Source organism: Peromyscus californicus, unplaced genomic scaffold (genome assembly GCF_007827085.1).
Source record: "Peromyscus californicus insignis strain IS unplaced genomic scaffold, ASM782708v3 Scaffold_6__1_contigs__length_162567912, whole genome shotgun sequence".
NCBI classification, from domain to species: domain Eukaryota; kingdom Metazoa; phylum Chordata; class Mammalia; order Rodentia; family Cricetidae; genus Peromyscus; species Peromyscus californicus.
Window position 1 is genome coordinate 75,238,688 of NW_026294584.1, and position 25,243 is coordinate 75,263,930.

Below are 25,243 nucleotides of genomic sequence, written 5' to 3' on the forward strand. Positions count from 1 at the left end.
ACCTCTGGACTGTAAGTGAGCCACCATACTTAAATGCTTTCCTTTATAAGAGTTTCTATGGTCATGGTGTCTCTTCACAGCAATAGAAACCCTAACTAAGACACTCCCTGAAAGAAAAACTGACTCTCCTCACCCCTAGAAGCCATTAGCTGTCAACAAGTGCTCACCTAGAGGTGGGACTCATGAGCCCCTCTCCGCTGCGTGCTGGAGTGTTAATGGGCTTGGCCTTGTGCAGGTAGCCACAGCCGCTATGAATTCCTAGGTGTAGTCATCCTCTCAAGTCCTAAAAGTAATTTTGCTCTGGTCCTCCCTGTCCTCCAGCTCCTTCAGTCTTTCTGTCTCCCCTTCCAAGACAGTCTCTGAGCCTTGGGAGAGGGTGTGGTATCGAAGTCCCATTCATACGTGAACACTTCACAGACACTTATTCTTTGCATTTTGGACAGTTGCTTCTTTTAACCACTGTCCACTGCACAAAGAAGCTTATTTGATGAAATCTGACGGCATCAATTAGTATAGGAATAAGGATTTAGAGAGCAGTTCATCATGTGAAGAATAAAATTTGTAAAGAAAAAAAATTTAATATCCCCCACTGAAGTGTGTTCAGAGGTCATCAGTGGGTATGTCAGAAAAGAAAGAACAGAAATGTTGACTAGACATGTAAAAATATTCAGTCCTACTTATAACCAACAGAAGCAAATATTCAGTTATATTTATTCTGCGTGCATGTGTGTATGTGTGTGTGTGTGTGTGAATTCTGGAGTACATGTACCACAGCATACCTGTGGATGTCACAGGACAACTTGCAGGAATCGGTGACTCCTTCCACCATGTGGGTTTCAAGGACGGACCTCTGCTTATAAGGCTTGGCCCCAGCACACTTAGCTGCTGACTCATATCATTGGCCCACAAGAAAGCTAATTTGAAAGAGTGAGGAATCTTAAGCATTTAAAGCTGGGTAGTACACAGTATTGGTGGTTTATCTCCATACAAGCACTCTAGTTTTGTACTATTCCAGAGTACAGTTCAGCAATAGTGTGTAGGATGTAAAAATGCTTAGCAGCTGAGCAATGAGTTCAACTCCAGCAATTAATCCAAGAGAAATAACCAAATTAAAGAGCAAAACATCATCTATCCACATATTACATAAGTATGAGCACAAGCATGTGTGTGTGTGTGTGTGTGTGTGTGTGTGTGTGTGTGTGTGTGTGTGTGGTGGCATTATATATACAGTCTGATAAAAACATGAAATTATCCAAATTTTTGAAACACTGGGATTAATCAAATAATGCCTTAGAACTCTCGTACACAATAAAATGAGTAAATGTTCAAAGCTAGAGAGATGGCTCAGTGCTAAAGAACTCTAGCTGCTCTTGAGTTCCCAGCACCCACATCACAATTTTCTAAAACTCCAGTTCCAGCTGATCTGATGCTCTCTTCTGGCCTCCATGAGTAAGTATGTGCATGTGGTACACATAAGTTCATGCAGACACATGGACATACAAAAATAAATCCTTTAAAAGTTATAATGTAGAATTATATATTGCTAAGAATCTAGGCCAAGGATAGAATGCTTACCTAGAATGTTCAAGGCCCTGGGTCTGTTCCTCACTGGGGGAAAATTGACCTTTGTATTTCTTTTTCTTTTTAAAGTAAATGTATATAATCAAAGTCTAAAAGAGTGTTAAAATAAAAATATTACTTATCTCTGGGCATTGAAAGAAAAGTAGTGAGCAGTTCATTTAGCAAAATAGTAAGTCACTCCTGGGCCCATGAGCTCTACAGCTGGGGGTTCTTGGTCAGATTTACAGTAATAAGCATTCATTTTCTTCTAGGGAGTGTACAGAAAGATAACAGTGGACACTTGGATTGTTGAAGCAAAAAAGATCTAACCAGTAATCACTAAGGTTTTGATCACACATCAAGTGTAGGACTCTTTCAAGGACCAGGATACCATGGCACATCCTAAGAGGCTGATAGACAGAGACAAGACTGACTACATAATATTATTGTTGCTCTCACTCACAGCTTAAGGAATACAGTCCACATTGCCTTGAAGGCAAGATGGAAAGGCAGGTGGTCACATCACATCTACAACTAGAAGACAAATGCTGCTTTGCCTACTTTTCTCCTTTTTGTTCAGTCGGGAGCCCCAGGTCCGGGGGCTGCCCACATTCCAGGCAAGTCTTCCCTCTTCATTTAACCTGTCCAGACAAATCTAAACATACCCAGAGCTGTGTTTCCATGGTGATTCTAAAGCCAATCAGGTTGACCATGAAGATTAACCATTGCAAAAATAGTGTGTGCCAATTGACGAGAAGGTCTACCTGGAGGGTAGGCAGCCCTGGGCTGATGCTCCAGACTGAACAAAAAGGACAAAGTGGGCAGAGCAGCAGCATTCATCTCCTGACAGAGAATGTAATGTGACTGCCCACTTTTCCACCCTGCCTTCGCTACAGTGATTGACAGTATTCCTTAAGCTCTGAGAACAACAACAGTAACAATACAATCTGTGAGAGTAATTTTTTCTCTTTAGGTTGCTTATCAGGTCTTTGGTCAGAGAAATAAGAAAAGTAACTAATACACTATAGATGATCAAAATTATATTAAACAAAGGAAACTATGTTCTCCTTTGTTGGGAAACATTGGTTGTTTCTCAATTTTTCGTTTCTTTGTTCGTTAGGGGTAGAACTCAGCGTCCATGCATGTTAGACAAGCGTTCCAGCACTGAGCCACACCCCTCATTGTAGCTAGAGTTTTCCTGGTCCTGCTTGGCCCACGGTCAGGACAAATCTCTCTCACCCGCCAGTCCCACAGCTGCTCAGACCCAACCAAGTAAACACACAGAGACTTATATTACTTATGGATGTGGCAGGCTTCTTGCTAACTATTCTTATATCTTAAATCAACCCATTTCTATGCATCTATAAGTTGCCACGTGACTCGTGGCTTACCGGTATCTTAACATCTTCTCTGACTCAGCCTTCCACTTTCCAGAATTCTCTCTCCTTCTCCCACCTATACTTCCTGCCTACTGGCCAATCAGTGTTTTATTTATTAACCAATCAGAGCAACACATTTAACATACAGAACACCCCACAGCACCTCGTCTTTACTATTTTTAAATCTCTTGTTACTTTGTACCACTTTCTCTGCCATAAGGGGTATACACAAACATTTGAATGGATTAAGTAAGTATACAAAATATAGATATATTAGTTATTAGATCTTCAGCCCCATGAAACAGCAAGCAAAACAAAACAAAGCACTAAGTGAGCTGCCCTCTTGGTGCCCTTCTTTCTCTAGCATGCTGATTCCAGACATGAATCAGAACCTTAATTGTGAGCTTGATGTCTCAAACTCCAAACACTTGTAGTAGCTACACTCTTTTTCTACCCTTGAGCTGCTTGTCTACCAGTTCAAACATAATTAGCCTAAGTGTTAACAAGGAAAACATGCCAGTGCCTCCTGTTCTGTTCTGATGTTTGGCTTTGAAAACTTCAAAGAAAGCCCAGTGTGGTGGTACATGCCTGTAAAGCTAGTTAGTACTCAGGAGGCTGAAGTAGGAAGCCACTGAATTTGAAGCCAGCCTGGAATATGTACTGAGACCTGTCTCCAAAAATAAAGCAAAAACAGAATAATAATCAATTTTAAAATTTTATATTTAAATATTTTTAAGACACTGTGTACTTCAGAAACAGGGCCCAGAGGCCCCTGTGCTGGAACTGATCTGAAAGTCTCCTCCTTCCCTGAGGATTAGCTTTCATGGCATCAGAAGGCACCATGTAAGCTTCCAAAGGAGGGAGGCAACCAATAGTCCTACCCTGCTGTGACAACCTATGAACCACATCAACCACCAGTATAGCAGGATAACCATAAGGGCAAAGTAGTGGCATGCATACTGTGGTGGTACCCAACAGATCTCTAATTGGACTTAAGACTTTCTCAACAAGAGGGAGACTAGGCTTGTTGCTGGAAACCTAACCAACAACTCCGTGCTTGTGGCATCATTGTTACTGCAGGAGACTCTAAAACCACTGATTTACTAAACCAGCATAATATCTTACAAGTTATGAACATTCATCTCCATCCCTCATCAAAGAAATTTCTTTTTGCAACAAATGGACACCACTACCGAAAACTACAATCAAGCAAAATGCGGAGTTGTGGAGCCAAGTCTCAATGGATACACCTATAAAATGCTCCTGCTCTGAGGCTTGGGAAATATTACTGAAGAGAGGACAGAAAGATTGTAAAATCTAAAGATCAGGGGGGTTGCTATGAGATTGTGTCTCCTAGCAACATCAGAAGCTACTCCCACAATCTCATCAACATGATTGTCCAAATATGAAGCAAACCAGGATGGCACCAATGAACATGCCAAACAAAATAGAAAGAGGGGGAAAAAAGCCTATGAGGTGAGGCCTCAACCCTTCACAAAGAACTGCGGGCAACTGAGTATAGCTGGGAGTGGGAGAGGTGGTCTTTTCCAGGGAAGAGCACAGCAATTGGTTGTCCAGTTCCACATTGAAAATACACATACAGGTAGCATGATATAGACCAAACAGGTTATACTTACAAATATAGATAGATAGATAGATAGATAGATAGATAGATAGATAGATACATACATACATACATACATACATACATACATACATATACTTATATACCTGCAATAACAATTGGAAAATAAAGAGGCTAGGAATTTAAAGAAGAACAGAGAGTGGTATTATGGGAGGGTTTGGATGGAGAAAAGGCAAAGGAGAAATATTGTAATGAAATTATAACTTCAAAAAAAAAAAAACACTTCAAAGAAAGCCCGTTGTGGTGGTACATACCTGTAAAGCCAATGCTTGGGAGGCTGAAGAAGGAAGGTACTGAGTTTGAAGCAATCCTGGACCATATAACAAAAACAAAACAAAAAATATAATAAAGCAATAAATTTAAATATTTTAAAATTTTAAATTAATAATAAATGTCTCAAGAAGCTATTGAAGCAGACAGCGTTTCAGCATTTTGCCACAGTGCGTTTCAAAATTTATAGGTCTGTTTAATGTTTATAGATCTAGTTACACTATCATTTAGTTTATAACAGTGATTACAAAGGCTGGATCCAATAATTACTCTAAGAATAGCACCATATAAAAACACAAGATTTGGCCCTTAATACTGAGATGTTTCTAATATAGTAGGTAAAACTGGAAAGGCCAAATTTAAGTGCTACAAGTTGCAACTAGTAATTACAATGCTTTTACTCTTGGTGAATAATTGCCAAGCATCAGAGTTTATTCTAAAATGCCTATTCCATGAAAGGAATTATTCCCATCCCCTGTTTTTATGTGATAAGATTATCCTAAGTTTACATGTTGTTCTTTTTCTTATAAAAAGCTTCAATATCAATTTCCACTCAGATTTTTAGATGGTGGAAAATTCCACATACGTTTTCTTTTAGAAAAAATAAAGGAGACCTGCAACATGATAAACATAAATTTTGCTCTGACTTTTGATCTTTGTCACATGGGAAATATGCTGGCTCTTGTCTTCCTATTGCTCACAACAAGAACTAGCTGGTGATTTCACACAAGTTCTCATAAATGTCTGATTTACTCCTAGTTGTTTGAAAATGGACGTTCTAGGTTAATTGAATGTGCAGTTAGGTTGTGTGAGAGCTATCTGATTCAGTATTGAGCCAGGAGTCTGCAAACTGTATTCTGTAGAGTCCATAAGGTCCTCATACATTTTGTTCTAATATTTCATTTGTGTAATTGGCAGCTATCTTTGAAATACAGTCTTTATTTTTTAAATTTGTGAATTCAATGTTATGAAGATTTACGAATTGACAAACACATTTTTTTTCAACAACAACTAGCATGCTAAATATAATTCAAGGAACTAAGGTGAGCACAGCAAATACAAGCCTACACCCATGAAAAAGAATCCACTCATGTGGCAAAAGAAAGAGAAACTTAATAATGAGTAATATAATCACAATAAAATATGAGGAAGATCATGAATGCTGACTAAGAGAACTTCAGATTTCAATTTGTAAGTCAGTAGGCCTCACCAAAACATTACCTTTTGAAAGTCCTAAGGGAAGTGAAGGAATGCAAGATACAGATTGAAGCCAGGCGGTGGTGGCACACGCCTTTAATCCCAGCACTCGGGAGGCAGAGGCAGGCGGATCTCTGTGAGTTCGAGGCTAGCCTGGTCTACAAAGCAAGTTCCAGGAAAGGCACAAAGCTACACAGAGAAACCCTGTCTCGAAAAACTAAAACCAAACCAAACCAAACCAAAACAAAACAAAAATACAGATTGATAGAAAACATTCTAGTGAAAAGGAATAGCTGGTGAAAAGTTTTGAGGGGATCCGTGTGTGCACAATTGAGGAATTGCAAGGAGATAAGACTGAGTTACATCAATGAGGGTAAAAGAGATCAGAAAAGAGAGGGTGGAGGATACAGATAGCTCTGCAAAAGTCCTTAGAGAACTAGATAAACATGTCGGGAAGTCTTTAAACAATACAGGGATATACTGGCCTTCCAATGAGATTTTTCTCCCATAAGTTGTTACCATTTCAGAGGTTGTCTATTTTTGAGGGTGGGGGTCTTTTGAGACAAGTATGAGACATAAATCTCACTATGTAGCCCTGGCTGTCCTGGAATTCACTATATAGACTAGGCTGGCCTTGAACTCACAGAGATCCACCTGCCTCTGCCTCCCCAGTGCACACTACCTCTCCTGGCTCAAAGGCTGTCTTTATGGAAGTTTTTCTGCAAAGAAAATGTGATTATGTAAATAATTGGGTGCATATAAAAATAATAGTTGTGTTCTATGATGGTGTGTATTATGTGGTGACTTGTACTTACTTCAGCATAAATGAACTTGTAGGTGATGTGATAGTTATCAACTTGTTATTTCCTATTAATATATCTTAGAGACCCTTCTCTGTCAATACTGTATATAATTTATGCTTTGTTTTCATTTTTTTCAGCAGTAGAGTTCAATTCTGGGGCCTTGTCCAGTCACTGGGCTATACTACACCCAATGTATACAGCGTTTGCTGTATTTGGTTTCAATGGTTCCAAAATCAGAATGTGATGTGGCCTTGCTGTTGATCTTCAGTGTATAGAGAAAGAATATAGGGTTTTGTTTTTGTGTTTCGTGACTGATTCAGCATGAAGCTGTGTATTGGAATAAACCACTAATTTCACTGGGTTTTTTTTTGTGTACTTTAAAAAAAAATTGACACTGCTAGTCTAGAATTCATAGCTCATAGTTCTCCTGCTTCATATTCCCAAGTAGCTTATACCACCACACCTGGTTTCATTGGGAAAATTTTCTTTGAATATTGAATTTTTTTACTTTCCTATCCTGTGATATTTTTCCCCTTTTGTGCAAAGTCCAGGATCTCTAGCAATGAAGCATTATGAAGTTCACTAAATCTGCACTGTGTTTACAGACTTGATTGCCCCATGGTGCCACTGTTCCTAATGTCGCCAGAGTTTTGGGGGCACAAATCTGGACCTAAAAGGCCTAAAAGGCTAGGTTTGGTTATCAATCCTCAGTTTATCGATTCCAGAGGCATACATGAGTGAAAATCTGAGAAAGGCGTTTTATTCAATGTGGCACATTGGGAAAGGGAACAAATTCAGAGGTATATACCTACCACCACCACCACCACCACCACCACCACCACCACCACCACCACCCAGCATATCTTCTATATATATGTGGTTCTGGTCAAGGTGTGATCCCACCCATCATTGTCCCAGCTCCAGTCTCTCCTGCAAAGCCGTCTCACAAGTTATCAGACCTATATGAACTATGTGAAATCTCTTTCTGACTGGCATTATTAGGTAGCTTGGGCAGGGATTAGTAGCCTTAGCGGTCGTTGAAGATCGACACCTCATGATAGACCTCGGACCCCTCTTCCTTTATTTCTGATAAACTAGAATGGGAAACATCACTACCACACCTCCTTCGGCATTCTCGTCAAAAGTGTGGAATACCTCTGGCTCTGGATGGAGACATGACATTGTGAACAGATCCAAGATTAAAACAGTACATACCATTGTTTCCTCCTTTAACAGTTAATCTGCTGACAATCATCTGGCCTGAAGTTCACTCCACAGGGTATCCAGTTCATCTGAAGATATGCTATGGAGTGGGGAGGAATAATTATCTCTTTAATAAAATAAGTACTTATCTTTCCCAGAAGCCCCTCCCTCTCCACAGGCACTGTACAACCTCCCTCTGGACAACACTGTTAAGTCTGTCTTGTTTTCTGGGTCAACTTTCCCTGTTTTCTGAGTAACTTTTCCTGTTGATTTCATCATTTTCTTTCAGATACTATCCAAAAACTTAAGTATGCCATCCTAGACATTCTGAGCTTGCTCATGCTCCCCCCTCTTGGCATCCCCCTTATTAAAAATAGATTTTTTTCTCATTTAATATATCCTGATTACAGTTTCCCCTCACTATACTCCTCCCAGTTCCTCCCACCTCCCCTCCCATCTGGATCCACTCCCTTTCTGTCCCTCATTAGAAAAGAACAGACTTCTAAGAGATAGCAACCAAACAGAACAAAATAAAACATAGTAAGAGATAACAAAAACATATTATCATATTGAATTTGGACAGGGCAGCCCAACAGAAGGAAAAGAGCCCAAGAGAAGACACAAGAATGAGAGACCTACTCATTTACACACTCAGGAGTCCCATAAAACTACTCAACTGAAAGCTATAACATATACAAAGAGAACCTGGTGCAGGCCCATGCAAGCCCTGCACACGCTGCTTCAGTCTCTGTGAGTTCACATGAGCTTTGCTCAGTTGACTTGTAGGACCTTGTTCTCCTGCTGCCCTCCATCCCCTCTGGCTCTTACACTGTTTCTGCCTCCTCTTCCTCAGAGCTTCCCTGAACTCTTAAGGGGAGATCTTTGATGGTGACATGCCATTTAGAGCTGTGTGTTCCAAGTCTCTCTCTGCATGATGTCTGGCTGTGGGTCTCTGTATTTGTTCCCATCTGGGGGAGGAAGATTCTCTAATGATGACTGAACAAGACACTGGTCTATGAGCACAGCAGAATATCATTAGGAGTCATTTTGTTGTGACTTTTTGTGTTTTTTAGACCAGTAGAATTTGGTTTAACCCTAGGTCTCTGAGATATCTAGTCTTTGGTTCTTGGTCACCAAAGCAGTATCAGGTATGGGTTCCATCTTAAGTCAAGTCACACATTGGTTGGTTACTTCCTCAAGCTTTGCCACCATTGCCCTAGCATATTTTACAGGCAGGAAAGATTGTAGAACAAAGGTTTTGTGGCTGGGTTGGTGTTTATATTTTTCTTTTGGTAGCCTGCAAAGTATGTCCTACACCAAAGACTCTGGAATATAGGGGCGAAGGTTCTATGTAGGCACCAGCTCACCCTCTCCATATTCAATGAATTGGGTGGGTGTTGTTTTCAGCAATGGGGCCTGCTGTCAGTTTGTGGAGAACAACCTGTTATCTTGGAAATAGTCTGGGTTGTTTGGGGATTTCCATGGGACCCCTTTGGCCAACAACTCAATTGAATGCAACCCAATCTTAGTACTGGATGCTTCCTTTGGTGTCAAGGGATGGTCATTTGGGACTCTGTCTCCCTCATTATTTGGAAACTTTATTGGGTTTGCCTTCAACTATTTTAGGAAGTTTCCACTGCACTAGGTTTTCAAACTGTCTCACAAAGTCCCCTCAGTTACAACCATCTCTCACTTCATTCCCTTCCTCAACCTCATCACCTCTCCCTACCAGACCCTCTCATTCTTATCCCTGCTCTAATTCACTCATAAAATGTATGTTATTTCCCTATCCTAGGGAGATCCAAGTGCCCCCCAACACCCACCATCTATACCTAACCTCTCTGGGTCTACGGCTATCATTTATTGATGGCTAATGTCCAGTTATAAGTGAATACATACCATATTTATCTTTCTGGATCTGTGTTACCTTAATCAGGATGATTTTTTTCTAGTTCCATTCATTTGCCTCAAAATTTCATGATGTCATTTTTTAAATAGCTGAGTAACCTCTATTGTGTAAATGTACCACGTTTCTTTATCCATTCTTTGTTGAGAGACAGCTAGGTTATTTCCATTTTCTGGCTATTATGAACAGAGCAGCAATGAAAATAGTTGAGCAAGTGTCCTTGTGGTAGGATGAAGCATCCTTTGGGTACCTGCAAGAGTGATATAACTGGGTCTTGAGGTAGATCAATTCCCATCTTCCTAAGGAACTGCCATATTGATTTCCATAGTGGTTGTACAAGTTTGCACTCTCATAAGCAACGGGGAAGTGTTCCCCTTGTTTCACATCCTTGCCAGCATGAGCTGACTCTTGTGTTATTGATCTTAGCCATTCTGATAAGTATAAGATAGAATCTCAAAGTAGTTTTGAATTGCATTTCGCTGATGGGTAAGGATGTTGAACATTTCTTTAAGTGTTTCTCAGCCATTTGAGATTCCTCTACTGAGAATTCTAATTAGATCTGTTCCCGATTTTTTAGTTGGATTACTTGATTTTTTGATATCTAGTCTTTTTATATATTTTATATATTTAGTGAGGTCCCATTTGTTGACTATTGATCTTAGTGCCAGTGCACTACAAATTTATTTGTAGGTGGATTTTTCTGTCCCACCAGCCAGCTTCCAAATAACCACATGGAGACTTATTAATTATGAAAGCTTGGCTGATAGCTTAGGCTTGTTTTTAACTAGCTCTTATAACTTAAGTTAACCCATTTCTATTAATCTATGTGCTGCCCTGAGGCTTATTTACCTCATTTGCATATTTCCCATCCTGCTTGCTCTGCATCTCCTCAAGACTCTGCCCTTCTTCTACCCAACATTCTCTCTGCCCTGAAAATCCTGCTTAGCTATTGGCCTTTTAGCTTTTTATTAAACCATTCTGAGTGATACATATTCACAGTGTACAAAAAGATTATTCCACAACATAAAATAACTGCTAGTGACATTCTGCCTTACTCACATGCTGCATATACTCATAGATCAATGCCTTGCTCAGCCATCATCAGAGAAGCTTCCTCCTGCAGCAGATGGGAACAAATACAGAGACCCACAGCCAGATATTATGCAGAGTGAGAGACCTTGGAACACTCAGCCCTAAACAAAATGTTTCCATCCAATTCCTCTCCACAGGACTCAGGGAACCCCATTGGAAGAGGTGGCAGAAAGAGTTTAAGAGACAGAGGTGATGGAGGACACCAAGAAGACAACACCCTCTAAATCAGCAGGATTAGGTGCACATATGAACTCACAGAGACAGAAGAAGTATGCATGGGGCACACAGGCATCAGCACCAGATGAGGTCCTGGGGCTGAAGGGGAAAGTGGACACATGCCCCCATCCCTAACCCAGAAGCAATCTTCAATTTGTAACCACTTGCAAATGAAAATTTAGTTTTCTCCAAGGGAGTCTCACTTGGGAAACAAACTTAAGGGTAGGCCCCATACCCAGCAGTGGACAGCCAACAGAAAATGGACAGAAAAAGAATCTTTGGAGGTTTCTTGTCTCATAATGTTGGATTGGAAATTTTCCTCTTTTTGAACTTTATATCACACACACACACACACACACACACACACACACACACACACACACACACACACACACAGAACCATATATATATATATATATATATATATATATATATATATATATATATGGTTCTGTGTTGCTTGAATTCTTAAATGGTCTTTTAGTAAAAAACCCAGGCCTGATATTGGTGTAAATGCTGAAAGATCAGAGAAACAAAGGAACAAGCCACCTCTTACCTCTAGAACTCCTCAGCCTGAAAAGCCTCAGCCAATAGACCTCTAGCTGAATGAGCTTCCTCAGCCAAAAAGCCTTTAGTTCCTGTCTTCTCATGTCTTATATACCTTTCTCCATCCTGCCATCACATGCTGGGATTAAAGGCATGTGTGCTGCTCAGTACTGGGATTAAAGATGTGAGAGCTCAAGTACTGGGATTAAAGGTGTGTGCCACCACTGCCTGGATCTGTTTTCTCTCCTACACTGAATCAATCTCATGTAGTCCAAGGTGGCTTTGAATGCACAGAGATCCAGACAGATCTCTGCCTCCTGAGTGCTAGGATTAAAGGTGTATGCCACCACTACCTGGTCTCTATGTGTCAATGGAGTTTTCCTGCCTGGCCCACAGTCAGGACAAATCTCTCTCACCTGCCAGTCCCACAGTCGCTCAAACCCAACCAAGTAAACACAGAGACTTATATTGCTTACAAACTGTATGGCCATGGCAGGCTTCTTGCTAACTGTTCTTATAACTTAAATTAATCCATTTCTATAAATCTATACCTTGCCACGTGGCTCGTGGCTTACCGGCATCTTCACATGCTGTTTCTCATTGTGGTGGCTGGCAGTGTCTCTCTGACTCAGCCTTCCACTTCACAGCTTTATTCTCCTCCTTGTCCCGCCTACACTTCCTGCCTAGCCAATGGCCAATCAGTGTTTTATTTGTTGACTAATCAGCAACACATTTGCCATACAGAACATCCCACAGCATCTATGTTTAATCTAGTGGCTTGTTCTGTTCTCTGATCTTCAGATAAATTTTATTAGGGTACTCAATATATCACTACATTTCCCCTTTTTTGTCTAAAATAATAAAAGAGGGTTATAACTAATATAAAAAACTATATACAATATCTACAGTCAAGAACTACATTAATAATGTCTAGTCCATAAACATTTGACAAATTCAGAGAAAATAATGCATTATTTATCCTATTTTGGTGAGTCCAAAGTGTTGTATCTAATTCACTTTTTATCCTAACTTGTGTTACCAACACAAAACTATCTTTTAATGTCTTTCAAACTTATACACTTTACACCTCTTTAGTGAATTTCTTTTCTGAATTTGTTAACAAAGAAAACTCTAACTATAACTATCTCATCTTCAACTCCCTCAGAGACCTGAGAAAGAAATAATATTACATAAGTAAGTAGGAGTGCAAACAAGTGACTTCCAAAAAATGTGAGAAATAACAGAGACAGCTGGATGCCTGGACAGTCACCCAAGATTTCTCTGCAACATTAGGGCATCCATCTTTAGCCTACAGGCTTAGCATATCTGACAGACATTTCTGTGAAGCAGGATTTTCTGAAGGGTCTTCCTACCTTGTCTTGGCATGGTTTGGCAGTCCTTTTTTTTAATGTGTCCTGCTTGCCATTTGGACAGCATAATGTTGGCAGTTGAGGCAAGGGCATTTTCTTGCCCAGTGGCTAACTTGCCACAAAGAAACTAAACTTCATATGGAGTGTTTTCAATGCCCATCATCTCTAAAGTAGATTGGTGCTGCTAGGAGCAGACATGTCTCATTGTCATAAAAAAAAGAATCTATGCTTTTAAAACATCTTAAATGCCATATTCTATAGATCTCTGAAGTGTTTGAAGATGACCTGTTTATTTAAAATATACCTGTTTGACCTTGAAAGTATATCTAACCTACAAATTTGATTGTAATGGTGACTAACTACTAACTTGCATGTCTTTATATCCTCATTATTTGGTAATAACTTTCAAGGACTACAAGATTGATTACGTTGTTAAATGAGTTGTATAGGTACAATACCTTGAACAAGATTAGAAATGTAGCACAGTACATTCTACAAAAATAATCTCAAATTTGTATCAATATACAAAATTTGTATACAATATACAAAAATCCAGTCCAATGTAAAATATTTAAAACTGGTAGTTGCTTTTAAAAAGTAGATTCAATAATCTACCTTTTAATCTTATCATAACCATATTCTCTCTTTTTTCTTTTCAGAGTAGATTCAATAATCTATTTTTTATCCTATCATTTCTCTTTTTTTTTAGAGTAGATTCAATAATCTACCCTTTTATCCTATCATATACATTTCTGTATCATATTCCCTTTTCTTCTTTTAGAGATTGTCTATGACCAATAACAATTTTTAACCAACTCCTAAACAAAGACAAACATCCATAATTCTTTTTTTGGGAATGTGGGCATAGTTTTCTAGGCTACTTCCTATTGATTAGGGGTGCTGGTAGACTTATGGGGAACACAAGAAAATTTAGGATTATGGTCAAGTCTTGATTGGAGTAGTCTGTGAGGCTATATCATCTCAGCTAGCCATCTCGATATTGATCTGAACAGTTTGTAGTACAAAGCCAATCTTTGAGTGGTGTTTGTCAGCTTGGTGGCATTATTATAGTACTGATGGAATCAGTGTTGTGGGGTTCCATCATCTTTTTGGAGACTTCAAAGTCACTATTAGGCATGGTCATGGTTCACTGCAGAAAATCTTTTTCATGGGACATTTTTTTTTTCTGGATGACGTGTCCTTTTTATTCAGATGTCTCATTTGTCCAGTGTTCTTCAGATTCCTTAGCATTCATTCTCCCGAAAGACAAAAACAAAACCTTTCCCCAGCCCTAACTTTGGGGAAGTTCCCATTTGGCAAGTTGTATCTGATCAAATGAAAGCTTTTGTTAGTTGTATAAGTTAATTTAAATTGAACGGTTATGTTGGTTCATGAACTATCACCTCTTCTAATTAAGAGGTCTCTCTTGTTTAAATCCAACTTTTATCAATTTTGATGGTATCCATAGCTTTTCTTTTCCTGTGGAAACAAAAGCAAAACCTCGTCCCCAATGCGACACATATCCTGGTTTCCATTCTGAGGTCAGCACATCTTTAAAGTATACAGGCTGATTTAATTCTGTAGTTTTTTTCTATTATCCAATGTGTCTCCACAACTGTTGTTCCTTTCTTATTAGCATTGAGAAAATTCAAAGTTAATAAAGCATTATGTAATTTATTTCTGGGGTTTTTTGTTATCCCTTTCTGTTTATTTAGCATATCTTTTAGAGTTCAGTTTGATCTTTCTATGACTGCTTGGCCTATAGGATTATGTGGTATACCTGTAATGATGTTGTTCAAATCTTAGATTGTCTTTTAACAAAAAATCCAGAGCTAGATATCAGGGTGAAACCTAAAAGATCAGAGAAGCACAACAGCCAGCCACTAGTTATTACCTCTATGAAATCCTCAGCCTAAAGAGAGTGAGTTCCTGTTTCCTCACACCTTATATACCTTTCTCTGCCCTGCCATATTACTTCCTGGGATTAAAGACATGTGTGCTTCCCAAGCAAAGGCATGAGATCTCAAGTGCTGGGATAAAGGTGTGTGCCTCCACTGCCTGGCCTCTATGTTTAATCTAGTGGCTGACTCTGTCCTCTGATCCTCAGGCAAGTTTGTTAGAGTACACAATATATCACTACAATTGACTTTCTCAACTTTCTTTACATTTGTACATATTTAAAGGTGCTCGAGAAACTGGGTGACCAATACCTCATATGTGTCTTCCCTGGTGAGTCAATAAACTTCCTTCTGTGAATGCTAACTATTAAAAAGAAGCCGTGTCTGCAGAGACTAACTGGCTAATTATATTATCTTGAGCTAGTTCTAGTCACCCAAAACAGCCATTCCTTGCCTGCCTCAGTGTCAGAGTTAATATCCTATGACTAATAGATAAAACACTTGGAATCTTTAACTTAGCAGACCACTAGCTTCTACCAACCCCAAAGCCAAGAATGTTACCAGATAGCATCTCGGACCTATAGAAAAGTTTCTTCCACCTTGCTTGTGCCTGTGTCTCTGATGTACCTACCAATGTATTTTAAACTTGTCTTGACTTATGACTGTCTTTGTTCTGTAAAAAGGTAAAACTTCTCAAAACTGCTTCCATGTTGGGACATGGAATGTTGGGTAACCTAAACCTGTGCTCCTGAGCTATGATCACTCATAACAGCTCCAGAATAAACTATCTCCTATTCTCTTTAAGATTAAAGTGTGGTTTTTGCACTGACAATTAGAGAGCACAGTTTGGGGCTCTGAAATGATCCACTTTCCCCTGGAGAAATCACCTGAACAGAAAGAAGTCAGGTGTATGCAAGAACCCACTCATTGAGTCCAGACTGCCTGGAGTTACTACTTCCTCAGTGGGATTATTGGTGAGCCTTCCTGGGGCTCCAACCTCCCATGGTTTGGTTGACTGTCTTGATTTTTCTGAGCTGGTTAGCAAGGACCTCATTTTGACAGATACTTTCAGTCTGCTTTCAAAGTATTTGGTTTAGTGTATCTAGTTCGTTTGCTTTGAAAGCATTTTGGTATAGATTTTGGTTTGCTTTGTTTGCGTGCTTGCTTTTGGATTTCTAAAGACATTTTGGATTCTGGCTATTTCCTTCAGTTTCAGATTTTGTTTGCTTTTGGAACTTTGAAGGCATTTTGGTTTCTGTTTTGTTTGTCCTGGTTTTTCTTGTCTTTGAAATGTGTTCGTCACTTAGCCTTTGTCTCCTGACATTTCCCCTCAAATGCATAGGGACATGCTTGGAGATAAAGCAGCCACCTGGTACTCTAGTGACATGTGTGATAATTACTAATTTGCAAGTACTTGGAAAAATGGAAGGATCTATAGACAACAGAAATATTTGCTACCTCCAAACTGGCTTATCTTGTGTGTTTCACAAAGTCGTAGGGAACAAAATTTTTAAAAAATCAAGTAGGCAATGTCTTTTACTTAAAATGATCTATTAAGAAATACTAATAAAATTGGTAATTGATAATAATAAAAACTCTTTAAAACTACATGTGAATTAAGTTATATGGTAAAATAAACATTTAATTTGAAAATGTCCAGTTTATACCAAAACTAAACACAAATTCTACAGTACCCCCTCTCCTCTTTCTTTGTGCTTGCTTCTTTATTTCTTACAAATCTTACAGTTTTCCTTGAGCAGGGTTTTATCCTTTTAACTCCTGTGCTTACTTACATTAAAATGCCTTTATTATACAAACTCATCCTACAATTTGTTTTATCCTTAAAGCTAAAAGTCTCAGTCTGGCCTGAGTCAAGGTCCCTACAGCTTAGAGGAACTTCTTAGTTGTTGAGATAACCAAATGTTGCTATATGTGTGTCCCCTCTCCAACATTTCTGGGGATGTATGCTAAGACCCATCTTCAAACATCTTGGTGAGTTTGACTGATGGTTCCCATTAAACATGGGTTCTGTGGTTCTGTGTTCCTTTGTTTCTGTTTTTTTTTTTAACCAGAAACCCACTGCATGTTTGAGAAATTTTGACACCAAAAATGGACATTTTTTTTTCCCTCAGACCTATCCATATCTATTCCTGGGTCACATGTAATAACCCGTGGCTTTTCTGGGGAAAATCTTTGTCAACCTGATCCCTCCAGGTAACTGGTGTGGCAGGCAGAAGGACATTCTAAAGAGACGCTTGTGTCTGTCAATCTGAAATCAGACCGTTGAAAGACTAGAAACTCCCTAAGGATACGGGAGTTTCCCAGGACTCTCAAGCTAGGGGAGGAAAGAGCAGCAGCCAGAGAGCAGCTGTCTCACAGAAAGAATTCACACATTTCTGACATCATGTCAGATCACCTTACAGGATAAGACGAAAACCCAGATAAAGATGAGTCAATGGTGGCCCTGACCGCACCTTAACTAGGAATGCTTAGCTGTAGAAATCCTCACACTGTGTTTAAACTGTATTCTCACTTCAGGACCCTAAAAATGGACTTGAGGGGTCTGTTGGATCTCTTTGTCCCTCTTCCCATTGTGGCCACATTGAATACACCCCTGTTTTCTGCTTCCCGTTTTTATTTAGCTCTTTTAATTGGCTTATTGAGGAAGAGTGGCTAGACCTGGGGACACAGGTTGTGACCTCCAAGTGTTATGGCGAGCTCACCAGAGATGACCACTCAGACAGTATATAGTCAATTGGAAGTCTTTATTCTAGCTGTCTGGGATCACACTCAAGTGTTCCAGGGATGTAGGTGTGGTCCCAAGTATGCAGAACTCAGGTTTTTGTTTGTTTGTTTTGTTTTTTTTTTTTGAAGGGGGGTTCAAGGCAAGATTTTTCTGTATAACCCTGGCTGTCCTGGAATTCACTCTGTAGACCAACCTGGCCTCAAACTCACAGTGATCCACCTGCCTCTGCCTCCCGAGTGCTGAGATTAAAGGTGTGCTCCACCACTGCCTGGCTTAGAACCCAGGTTTTAAAAGGCAGAGACCTCATTTAGGTGTCTCACTCGGTAGCTGCAGGGTGGGCATAGAAGACTAAGTGGTTTGAAGTGAGCAGTTTTATCAGAATCTAAGACAAGCCTTAGCCAGCCCGAGGTGGGTTCTGCACAACAGGCGACTGCATCTCTCTCAGGCTCAGAGCCCTCAGCCCCTGTTCTTGCTTGATCACGTACTGCACAGCTGGTGCCTGCTCAATTTGATCCTCCTTTGATTCCTGGAATGCCAGGACATTCAGGCTTTGGATCTTCTTCCTCTGCCTCATCCTTGGGAACTGTGTCTTTGATCCCATTGGAATAGCTTTTGGAGATCCTCTGACCATTCCTTTCAAATCAAATCTGGCTTCAGTATACCTTGGACCAGGCAGTCCAGGAACTGCCAAAGAGTTCTCCATTTTCTTTGCTCCAAGATCTGCTTGTTTCTGTCTGCGCTTCCTCTCTAAACTTCCTAAAAGTCCCATTTACGTTTGCTGCAATGTGGACTTTGAAAACACTGAATGATGCTCGTCTGAGCCTCTGAGAGCACCCTGAGCAACTAAATGTTTCTCTTACTTTTTATTTAAATATTTTGATTAGATTAAAATTTTTCTAAGTGATAAAATAATATTAATCTTAGTTTTACAATACATTTACAAGTAAAGATATTATGTCCTTTCGTTTGATCGTGTGTTTTCACTATGATCAGTTGCTTACCCTAAACCCCTATCTCAAACCCCTTCTAGTATTTAGAAGAATCACATGTGTAACACAAATTGCTAAATGGTCTTATTAATAGAAAACCTAGAGCCAGATGAAAGGGTGAAAGCTGAAAGATCAGAGAAGCAGAGCAAGCCAGATATAAGTTCTTACCTCTATGAGATCTTCAGCATAATGAGAGAGAGAGTTCCTGTTTCCTCACATCTTCTATACCCTTCTGTGTCCTGCCACATTACTTCCTGGGATTAAAGGCATATGTCACCACTGCCTGGTTCTGTTTCTCTCATGTGGCCCAATGTGGTCTTGAATTCATAGAGATCCAGACAGACCTCTGCCTCCCAAGTGATAGGATTAAAGGTGTGTGCCACCACTATCTGACCTCTATGTCTAAATTAGTGGCTGGCTCTGTCTTCTAATCCTCGGGCAAGCTTTATTGGGGTATACAATATATCACCACATAAGTGTTTTCACTGTGTGTGTGTGTGTGTGTGTGTGTGTGTGTGTGTGTAATTCAGTATAATTTGGATAAAACTCAGTTTTTAGATTAAACTTTAATCCATTTATTCCAGCTAGAAATAATGTTTCAGGTTAATTCTTATCCAAATTATACAGAAGACATCAGTCTAATAATCTAGTAATAACAACATTCATTATTTTTTGTACACTAGGTACTGATATTTCTTGATTTAATTAGTATCTAAAATGGCCTATATTACAATTAGCCAGGATAAATAAATTAAACAATTTGTATCTTACTAGTAAGAAAGGGAGAAGGATAATAATACAGTGACTGCTCCCAAAGTCCCATTTCTAACCAGGTAAATATAAGTTACTTCATAGACTACAAGTAACTAAATAGAGGGGAAATAGAAAGTCAACCTAGTTATAAAAACATGGAAATTTTTGTTTTAGATACATGTTTTCTTTATTGTTACCTTCACTCCATTAGGCTAAACAGTGTGCTTGATACTCAATTTTAAGTATAGTCATTCTAGTTCACATGTAAATGTATGTCCAATACAGAGAGTATAAACAAATCAGATCCAGATCACGAGCTAATTATTTTGATGCGATCCAGGACTTTGTGTCTTAATGGCATTTCCCATCTATTCCTCTCTCCCGAAGACTGCCGTCCTGGCCCCCTCAGCCTCATCTACATCCGATCCTAGGAATGAGCTTCCTAGTTGTGAGAGAAATTATGATATTAATAAATAATGTGACATCCGCCATGACCAAAATGTGATGCTTTTCAGACAAGGGGAACTGCGGATGAGAACTCCTGAAAGGAAGATGTGTGTATCTGAGGAGACGGATGGGTTAGAATTGCAATGCCTTGGAGAGATCTGAATGTTGCAGGTGGAGGGGCTAATTCCCTTGTCTTGGGCTAATTTTAGGGCACCCCCACCCCAACAGCCATCCCTTAACCCACCTCTGTGTCAGAACTAACATTCTGTGACTAATAGATAAAAATCTTTTGAAATTTATTAACTTAGCAGACTCCTAGATTTTCCATCAACCCAAAAGCTAAGAATGTCACCAGATAGCATCTTAGGCTTGTAGAAACGCTTCCTCAATTTTGGCTTGTAGAAACGCTTCCTCGACTTTGGCTTGTAGAAACGCTTCCTCGTCTTTGCTGTAACCACCTTCCTAAATTTGCTTTGATTTGTGACTTTCTTTGTTCTGTAAAACTAAGAAACTGCTTCCATGTTGAGACATAGAATCTGGGGTAACTGTGTCCTGGGTCATGGTCACTAGAAATGGCTCCAGAATAAACTCTCTCTTATTTACTTTAAGATAAGAGCTGTGGTTTTCTGCATTGCCATTCCCATTATCTGTGAATTTCATTGTTTGGGTTGGAGAGATAAGAACCTAAGGGCCACTGACTCACTGGAAGGTTTGTGTGAATCTGGGTGTCTGGCACCTTAATTCCCAAATTAAAGCCCATCTGAGGAGAGATAATGCCTCTATCAAACTCAAAGACTGCCCACTTTTTCTGTATCAACACCAGGCTTCAGCCTTTTCCTAGCCCTGCCTAAGAATCCTGGAGGAATTCCATTTCCTCGGTCATTATTTCTTCAATGGTCTGATAGCTCAAGAATGGGGTACAAGTTTCTCTCTAGAAGATCTTTGCTTCTTCCAGGGCTGCTGCACTGCTGCAAGTCCCCGACAGGAAGGAGGGGAACGATGCTCATTCTCCCCTTTTACTGACACATTTTGGCAGCTTAAAACCCGAGTGCTATCTTTCTTCCTTTTAAAACTTAAAGAAAATGACATTATTTATTTATTTCGTGTGTATATGTATTGATGGATACATGCCATGATGCACGAGTAGAGTCACAGGATGACTTGTGAGACTCAGTTCTCTTTCCACCACATGGGCTCCAGGTATTGAACTCAGGTCATCAAGCATGGCCACAGGCACCTTTATCCACTGAGCTGTCTCATCAGCCCTCCAACTTTTAAAAGGAATATTTTTGATTAATGTGTTTATCGTGTGTGTGTGTGTGTGTGTGTGTGTGTGTGTGTGTGTGTGCGCGCGCGCGTATGTGCATGGACATGCTCGCACTGCTGAACATGCCACCATTCATGGGTGGAGGTCAGACCACAGGTTTTCGAGGGCCTCCTTTCACCTTGCTTTTGGCAGGGTTTTTCTTGTTTCTCCTTAGAATACTTGATTTGTACCAAACTTCTTGTGGGAAAGGTTTGGGGTTTGGAATGCAAGGGGGCAACTGGGGTAGACTGTCCTTTGGGTAAGAGATGTATTAGAAGAGTCCTTAATTCCAGGAATAGATAAACAGCAGCATGGCAGGACCCCCCAGGCAAGGTTCAGGGGCTATAGGAAGACATACAGCATGGTGTAGGGAGAAGTTTCTCTCCTGCCTGCCAGTTCGCAAATACTCAGCAGCTGCTTCCCAAATAATTGACTCAGAGGCTTAATATTTATAAATGTTTGGCCGGTAGCTCAGGCTTATTACTAACTAGCTCTTACACTTAAATTAACTCATAATTCTTATCTATGTTTAGCCATGTGGCTTGGTACCTTTTCTTAGTTCACTAAATTCTGACTCATTAGGAATAAATTCAGCACAGCAGGGGTTCTGATGAGAATTCAGGACCTCGAAGCAGAACAGGAATCCCTTCTTATAGGTCTATGTGGCAGAGAGAGGTCTCACATCACATGGTTAATGAGTCAACCACAGTATGAGCCAAGCTGTCCTTGATTCCCAGGTACAGGGGAAGGGGCCCTGCACACTGGAGAAGGACTGCATGATTCTAAGAATGCTGGTGAGGCGAAGCACATCTAGTTGAGGTGCATGCATTATACCAGCAGCCCTCTGATGTCCTGGGAGTCTGCTAACCTGAAGTCTGTAAACTCCCTTGGGGATGTAAGAATGACACTTGTCATTCTCCTGAAATCTGGGCACCTGGGACATCTGTTAAGGGATTAGAGTCACAAACAGGCTCTCATTTTCTTATAATAGCTCTGGCTGTGCTTCGGGTAGGCATGGCCTGATTAGCTCATAGTTGAAAAGCTAACATTGTCCACGTGCAGAACTGACCTCTTAACACGGAGCAAGGGTGTTTCTTTCAGCTAACGTGATGACATACAGTGGCTTGTGTAGGAATATCATGTTAGAACCCCGCTTCTCAGGCCTCCTCCCACAGATAACAATAGTCACCCTACTGGTACTTTGTCACTCCTTTGCTCACAGGCTCACCTGGGAAGTGCATCCACATCAAAGAGGTGCCACATTTTGCCCCCCCCATTCTCTGCCTCCTGCCTGGGAATCAGCTAGTGACTGAAGGCACTTCCTGAAAACTTAGGAGAGGAGGCTCCCTCTTCTGCCACGTAGGCTCTGATTCTCTTTAGAAACTTCACCATGAGGTCTCTGGTGCGCGACCCAGACTCTTCTGAGAACACCTGCCACGCTGCTGCTCCTAGCTGTGTGTTCGCATCATTAATATCTCTCACAACACACTTCCCAGTTCTCAGTTATCTGTCTCAGTGTCTCCCTGGAATCACCAGCCCCAAATCCCAAACCTAACAGTATGGATTTGGAGGTAGAGGGGTAGAGGAGTGGTGGGTTTGTTGGTTATAAAAAAGCCACAGCATTAAAGCTGACCACAGAGAACTGATAAGGGCTTATTAACCTTATTAACTGTATTGAACATTTTCTTCCTTTGCTTTGGACTATATATAGTTTTGATGCTAAAACCAGGAATGCAGGGAAGGATGAGGTATTCTGAAGATACTAGTGCCCTTTCTTTTGGCTGGCAGACTGTTGAAATGATGGACCTTAAGAAATTACAATTTATCCAAGAATCTCATGCTGGGAGAAAGAAAAGACTGAGGCCCAGCCAGGGAAGGAACCTGAGCCTGAAGAGGAACTGTCCCCAGAGAAGGGTTTGTAAGTTGCCAGATGACCTTGTAGCAAGTCTGGCCCACAGGAAAGCTTGGAGCTGAGACAGTGGTGATTGGCCAGACGCTTAGGACCCTGAAGCTGGACCAGGGGGTGGTCCCTGGGTCTCTTGACCCTTCTTTCCATAATATGAATCTCCTTTGCTTTTTTTTTTTTTTTTTTTTTGGTTTTTCGAGACAGGGTTTCTCTGTGTAGCTTTGCGCCTTTCCTGGAACTCGCTTTGGAGACCAGGCTGGCCTCGAACTCACAGAGATCTGCCTGGCTCTGCCTCCCGAGTGCTGGGATTAAAGGCGTGCGCCACCACCGCCCGGCCTCCTTTGCTTTTTACATTGGGTCTTTTAATAGACTGGCTCGGAATGGGTGGCTGACCCTGGCCTGTTAAGGCAGCCAGAGCATGGCTCTGTCTCTAACTCTGGTCGCAATGCTAGGTTAGATCAAGCAGCTTCACGCTGTATTAAATGATCTTTCGCTTTCTGTACCACTGCTATAAAACAGTCTGCTTATTCTCTGAAAATAAAATAGAAATGGTTATCTCTTTCCTCCTTCCACTGCCTGAAGTACGGAACTGCAGACGTTTCAGAACTCTGTCACCGCCCCCTGACCATCCTTCGGTACGTTTTGTTTAGGAAAGGACCGCGTGGCATCACACACTCCATGTACAGCCTGCCTTTTCTCTTTAAATCTCTGGTGGGCCTTGCCGTGAAACCTAACTCTGGTTTTGCTTTGGTTTCGTCTGCTTCCTTTTTAAGTGTATCATCTTCCTGCTTGCACTTTTTTTTTTTTTTCTAAAAAGGCAGAGTTTGTGAAAGGCGAACCCCCTATCCTTGGAGCTAAAAGACAGGAAGTTTGCGTGGGGGGAGGGGAGAAAGCATTGCCGGAATAGGATTTTACTCTTCGGTTCTAAAGTACAGCTGCTCTTAGGGCTGGAGATGCTGCTGCCCAGAGAACGAGATATAAAAAGATCTCTCTGGCTCGATTTCCTTATTTTCCAGTCTTGCCGACAACTCCAGGAGAAGCGTCTAAGCTGATTACAGGGGTTAGAGAAGTCTTCCGTTTGAATCCACGTTTCTTTCTTGATTCAGGATGACCAGCTAACAGAGATTCATTACTTACGTCCTGAAATTAATTGAGGAAATTTATTAATTTCCTTGAAACTAGATCTTTGGAAAGTCTTGATTTTGCCTGTCTCTTGGGTTAAAACTAATCAGCGTTGGAGATTGATAAGTTTTCTCCCAAACTTTTCCTCAACTCCCCTGCAAGCAAGAGCGGACTCTACTCTTGGGGTGCCTTTTGTCTGTGTGGTAGGTATAGATCTGAGCTCAGGTCTTTCTCCGGTGTGCAAAATTACCGTGCGTCTGCCACTCCCAGCCCTGTACTGAGGTCCGGGCTGCTTGCCCTTAACATCGCTCATCCTGTGTAACTGAGGTAAGTTGTCTTTTTTGTTTTCTGCTGTCAGAGGTCAAACTTAGGGCCTTGTGCAGGCCATGCAAATGATCTACACTGAGCTATACTCCCAGACCCGTTTTGTTTTTATATCTTTCTGCTGAGTAGAAACTATTAATTTTTTTGACTTATGCATTGGCAAATGCATGATTAAATCTGTACTTTTTACACTTTACTCTGTGTATGAATCACTTGAGGATCTTATTAAAAATAGGATAAAGGTGACTTAAGAGTCATCAGAATGTGTAGCACATGCGTATGTAATCAGCAAAGAACAAATAGAACTAATTGAGGAAATAAAAACAGGAACTTGAGATGTAGCTCAGTAGTTAAGCACTTGCCTAGAATGTTTAAAGCACTGGATTCATTTTCAGTGCCACATGGGGATTGGAAATTAAAAATAGTCATGCTCTGAGTCTGAGATTCTGTTTAATTGTCTGTTTGTTTGGTTTGGGTTTGAAGATATTGTCTCTCTATGTAGCCCTGGCTGGCACACAACATGTAGAGCAGGCTGGGCTCAAACTCAGAGATCTGCCTGCCCCCA

The 25,243-nt window shown here is 40.6% G+C and overlaps 1 protein-coding gene across 2 annotated transcripts in view; it reads left to right on the plus strand.

Annotated features, from left to right (window-relative positions):
* The first annotated feature begins 24,105 nt into the window (after positions 1-24,105).
* The window catches only part of Abcg2 (ATP binding cassette subfamily G member 2 (Junior blood group)), a 117,007-nt gene continuing 115,869 nt past the window's right edge, over positions 24,106-25,243 (plus strand). For both annotated transcript variants that reach the window (XM_052720626.1, XM_052720625.1), the window contains exon 1: positions 24,106-24,681. The gene's annotated coding sequence lies outside the window, so the exon portion shown is untranslated. The remainder of the gene's footprint in view (positions 24,682-25,243) is intronic.